At 35.8% G+C, this 6,000-nt stretch overlaps 1 protein-coding gene across 2 annotated transcripts in view; it reads left to right on the top strand.

Moving 5' to 3' along the window:
- Positions 1–2,993: 2,993 nt before the first annotated feature.
- The window catches only part of nfasca (neurofascin homolog (chicken) a), an 87,193-nt gene continuing 84,186 nt past the window's right edge, over positions 2,994–6,000 (top strand). The window contains exon 1 of one of the 2 annotated variants that reach the window (XM_052609783.1): positions 2,994–3,118. The gene's annotated coding sequence lies outside the window, so the exon portion shown is untranslated. The remainder of the gene's footprint in view (positions 3,119–6,000) is intronic. The other variant, XM_052609781.1, reaches the window with a different exon arrangement.

Genomic DNA, 6,000 nt, shown 5'->3' with positions numbered 1-6,000 from the left:
GGGGATTCAGGTTGAGAGGAACAATAGCAGACTCTAGTGTAAAATACGGGTAACTGCATCCCATCAGGACGCCTGACATCAAAGACTGCTGAACATTTCCCTTCTCCTAAAACCGAAAAAGTTGCAACAATACTTGATAAGGAGGAATTTAATATTTATATTCTATAATATAAACATACCAACCTCAACATATTGCAGTATAATTTAGTCCTCCTACATAAAGCTACATATATGGATGCAAATTATGAGACCTGTTTAGCAAGCAAGCATAAAGAATAATTAATCCCTACACATTTTTTGTGTTTGTGTGACGGTAGCTATATGCTAAATACTCAAGGTAAAACACCAATGAACAGAACAGAGGTGAAGATCACTTATCCAAAACAAACCTATAAAAAAAAGTCTAAATTAAGCCTGAGTAACAACATGTATCTGTTACACAAGGGAAATTAAGCTAAAACACTAAACAGATTAATGTAGCTTGTTATAGATCCCTAAAAATATAACATATTGGCTAAATAAAGCTAACAGAATAAGATAAACTCTCTCCAAATATAGGACCATATTTGTGGAAAAGATGGAGACACTTAAAGAGGCTAGAAACCAGAAAATGGCGGGTTCTGGGAACAATACACATTAAGTGAGATAAGACAGAAATACATTTTCTTGTATTATCAAATGCAATGTTTACTTTGGCAAACGTAATGGTGTACTAGTTTTCTCAAATCAGACTGTGGCGCCATCTTCTGGTTAAATCCTTTTGAAACCTCCACCAAGAAATTTCTGATATATTTTTTACCAAACTTTTTTTAGTTTTATCAGTCTATTGTCATTAATGTATTAAATTGTTCGCTGTTAATCAATTAAAGCTAAATATAAACATGAAAAAATCTAAAATAATACTATATATAATTATAATGTAACTAATAATAACTACAAATGACAAAAATGTACAAAAAAATTACTAAAACTAAAGACATATGGCCCTAACTAAAATTACATTGAGTGCTGAAAATATAAAAATAAAGGCTAATTCATAATATGAATAAATATTGTAATAACAGAAATAATACCAAAGTATAACTGTTAGTTCAAAAATCTTAAAAGATTGATCATAGACACACCTTCTGCTTCTTGTTCTTTGAAAGTGACTGATATTGACAAAATGATCACATTTAACACTCTTAGGGAAATATGATTGTTTTGTAATTATCATTTAAATCTGACTAATTTTCGAATTGTTTGTCGTAAAAAAACATCTCAGAAAAATATTTTGGGTTTTTAAATCGGAATATGACTGTAATTCACTTTGTGACCTCTAGAGGCTCGCGCGCACACAAGAGGACACGTGTGCAGTGCACACAACAGTAACAGCAGGGGAGTTTAGCCTGTACATTGTGTGACCATGATTGGCATAAAATACATGAAAACCTTGACAGCGGGGTACTGAGCACTTTTACTTTGTATTCCAAACATCATAGTGAAGTCTGTCAGTGCCTAGCAAATCTGTGTATAATGTGGGAATAGCAGTGCAGGCCTTTGTCTTTAAGGTTTAGTATGCAGGATTGACTTTTGCAAGCAGGGGAGCCTGGAACAAACCGCAGGCTGCATACGAGATCAGATTTCCCAGCAGTTTCCAGTATACTCGAAACTCCTCCGAGACATTTCTTTCTGCATATTTTAAATTTTTCTGTAAACTTTATGTCGTTTTTTTTTTTTTTTTTTTGAAGCTCCAGAGATGTATGGCCTCTGGAATGTAATCTAGAATAAATTGTATTATTTTAAATGACCATGCCTGTCACAGACTTTCTCCAATTACTTCTTATCTTCTAGCTGCAACTTGTTACTGACTGCAGTTTTAATATTGAAAACCGCTTTTTATAATAATCTCTGAATCAATGTTGTGTTTATGTAAAAGTCCATTAGGCTATAGATAATGTGTAGGAGTTGTCATATTGTGTCTATTTGTTGATTGTGCATTTCTGATGCTTATAATAATCTTAAATGGAGATATGCGTTCAAGGGGATAGTCTGTGCGACTCTGTTCATGCTATATGTGTGATGTTGAACTGGGCCAGTGTGTCACTATATTGTAATGGATGATGTAAAGTTTCCTATCAAAGAGCACTGTGTGTTTGGAACAGAAGGCCATTGATAAAGAAAGAGTATAGTCTCAGCCTATCATGATAAAGATATTGTTTTGAATAATCCAATGCATCTCTTTCTTTCATCAAATGACAGTTTATATATAAATTTGAGCTTAGCAATAAGAAATCTTTTATGTTCACCAAGGCTGCATTTATTTGATAAATAAATAAATGTAATATTTTAATAAATTGTCCTGTCATGGAAATGCTAAACGTTTGTGCCATTGCGCCAAATGTCTAATGTGCTGAAACACTGAAACATTTCTTATTAATATCAGTGATGAAAACAGTTGTGCTGTTCAATATTTTTGTGAAAATACTAATTTCTTAAGAATTTTGTAGTTATCGAATTTTTAAAAGGACAGCTCGAAAATATTTTTTAAACAATGTAGAAGTCTTGAACAATTTAATGCAATTAATTGCTGAATAAAACGATCACTTTCTTTAAAACGTTGAAGTAAGCTTTCTTTGTTTGTTTATTTGTCTTTTAAAATTGTGTGTAAATTGTTTGAGTGCTAAATTAATAGTTCGATTTGTGTACCACAATGCCTTTCAGAAATAATCTATAACCAAAATGGTGCAGTTGTGTTTACATGCACTGCACATGTTAGACTTAATTAAGTCCTATTTTAAAATGTTATTGTTAATATAAACCAGCCCATCTTTTTTTTTATCTATTTATTTTTAAGCGTTCAGTGTGTTTTAGCCTATTTAGCTATTACTAATATATGCATTAATCACGTGATATTAAACTGACGCTTCGTTTGTTTCTGAAGTGCAGCACGGATGCTGTATGATCTGAACACCTGTCCGGCTGGAGTCGGAGGCGCGTCCACAGAAGCGAGCGCGCGCTCTGAGAGGGACGCACAGACAGAGCGAAGCAAGGGAGGATATTACCCGCCTTTACCGCAATACATTGCGTATGGGAGAATCACACTGCATCATATGTGGCCAAACTAACAACGACACAGGTAAGAGAGTTATCCCTGCGCTGTCAGGGTTAATGAATTACAAGAAACTGGCCTTGTACCACAGGAGACAAAAGCAGTCTAGATATGTGCTTCTTTAACACGGCCGCTCGCGCATCCCGCGTGCTTCAGCCTCTCTGCGCATCGCTGAGTGATGCGGTCTTATTTCTGCTGCTCTGCGCAAATGACCACAGCCTGAAGAGACCGGCAATATATCGTAAAACGGTATAAATATTAAAGCAGCCTCATTTAAAGCAACCAGACATATTTAGATGGATAAGCTAGGGTGTTTCGAGGCTGTCAAGTTGTTAGTTGTTTTTAAGGCCGAATGTTGGCCAAGGATGCTGTAGGAAGTTAAAGTGTCATCGCCCCATCCAGAGCGCTTCTTGGAGCTCAAGGATATTGTGCGAACACGACTAACATTTGCTGCTGCGTGTCATTGCACGAGGAACCTTAAGGCCACAGTTGATGGTAAATATTGCATTATGATATAATTAGCTGTCTCTGATACTTTTGCCTGTGTGGATAAAATAACTTTGACATCTAGGGTCAGATAGCAAATCATCTTGATATTGGCAATGAGCATTATATGCTTACATAGTATTATTTAAATGTGATTTCTATTCACTTATAAGTGTCTGTCTGTGTAACATTTCTATCTATCTATCTATCTATCTATCTATCTATCTATCTATCTATCTGTCTATCTATCTATCTATCTATCTATCTATCTATCTATCTATCTATCTATCTATCTGTCTATCTATCAAAAGGAAAGTATCAAACATTCTGATATATATATAAAAAATAAATCTGGGACTCTGCTTGCATTGTTGTGATTGTGTACAATTCTCTTTGATCTTTGACTTCATAATATAAGTGGGCCTAGGGACAAGGTTTCCATTTATAATCTTTTACTGCAGCTTTGGGAAACTCAGAGGAGCTGAGTTAGTCCACCAACCAAACTATTTTTTCCCGTCATGAATTAAAGATGCAAAGCTGCCCACATCAGATGATATCTGTGGCCATGTGACCTGGCCTGGGCCCATAATACCGATGAGTTGGACCGTGCTCTGAATGATCTAGAGAATGTGTACGTCATCCTTACCATTCAGCAGCCTTTGTCATATTGTGTTGCAATCATTCATGGAGTTATTTCATAAAGCTTAGTAGATATTGAAATTTGATAACTGCTGGCATCCTGACTAAAGATTTTGTTTTATCCTGATTAGTAATTTCTAAAGAGTTATTTAATGAGAACAGTCTCAGATTAAATCTTGGATTTGTTAGACCAAATGGTACTTCCTGCATTTTAACCAGTAACATAATCTAGTAGCCTACATTTTAAAAGGTGAATGGATATTACAAATGTAGTCAAGTCACCATTATTTATATAGTGCTTTATGCAATAGAGATTGTTTCAAAACAAGTAACTCTACACAGTAGTAAAAAGTAGTCAACAGAACCGATAATGCAAACTTCAAATATAATAGCATTTCATGTAAAATAATATTTTTTAGAATTAATGTTTTTTGAAGAATGTTAACATAGATAGTCGTGCTATTTTTGCACTATTTATGTATTTTTATTTTTTTAGTAGCTCAACTGCATCAAACCTAGTTCTGTTTCTAGTTCAGTGTCCATTATCTGTAAATCGCAGTGACTTCATCACACCAGTAGATGCTGATATTCCACTTATTTTCTACTGCTAGCTTGTGTGTAATCCTTCAGGAAACAGCTATTTATCACTATTTAACATGACACTTGTTGATGTTGAATTACCTTTTATATATATATATATATAAAATGTTGCTGTATTCTATTTATGTATGTATTTAAATAAGAGGAATTTGTCTATAAATGACCACATGCTATTACCTGCACACCCCCCTCACCACCTATAGAGGTATTTTCTGCCATATGGCGAATTTTGAAGAAATCCTTTTACTTGGCAATATGTTAGCTGTGGCTCAATCCTGTGGATACCCCCACTGGGCCTGCAATTAAAACAGCATTAGAGAAACCTGTGATTCTCTCTCAGCACCTTCTGCCACTTAAAAGAACATTTTAATGGGAAGAAAGCTCACATTTCTTGGTCAATTTTATGTAAATAGGTCCAAAAACAAAAGATGAATTAGGATATTTAGGAAGATTGATTGACTTGCTGCTTAATATCCAATACGTCCTTAATGACTGCACTGAATTAAGGTCAAGAGATGACATATAATACGTCATTTCTTGCACTAGCATTCCCCTCTTTCCCCTCCTCCACAGCTCAGATTCACCTACTCTTAGGTTTCTCACTCTGCAATGGGATGCTCACCTTTTACTTCTCAGGGTTTTGTTTCCAGAGGTGCTATTTTTAGCTATGCAACAGCAGCTTTCTCCAGAGGGGGGCGAGGCAGGGTGAGAGAGGTGCGTCTGGAAGCGGAGTCTGGCCCGGTGCTGATTAGAAATGTTAGACGCTGGAAGGAGAGAGAAAAGATGTCAGACGGGGCCTCGTTCTAGTTTTCAATCTCTGTCTGGCTCTGTTTCTTCCTCAGAGAGGACACGAAAATGAGAAAGACCAAAACAATGGGGTCAGCTGAAACATTTGGTTGTATTTTAGAGCAGTGTGTTTTAGGAGACGGCTACAGGGACTTGTGTCTGTGTGCGTGAATGGAGAGCTAATGGAAGATTGTTATAGCCCCTAAAGTGCTCTTCAGCTGAGTCAAGGCAGTGGAAAGTTATGGATTCAGACTGGACTAAAACAAGGAGGACATATAACTAGCTGCATCAACATTGATTTTTTTTTTGCTGAGTGCTACAAGACACAACTTTATCCCAGCAATGAGTCAAGAGGCGTTGCTGGGCAGTGGGCACATTTACACACATTAGGCTTATTA

The sequence above is a fragment of the Carassius gibelio genome, chromosome A11 (genome assembly GCF_023724105.1).
Source record: "Carassius gibelio isolate Cgi1373 ecotype wild population from Czech Republic chromosome A11, carGib1.2-hapl.c, whole genome shotgun sequence".
In the NCBI taxonomy this organism is placed as follows: Eukaryota; Metazoa; Chordata; class Actinopteri; order Cypriniformes; family Cyprinidae; genus Carassius; species Carassius gibelio.
Note: the sequence above shows the minus strand (reverse complement) of the source record. Positions and strands in the feature narration are given on the sequence as shown.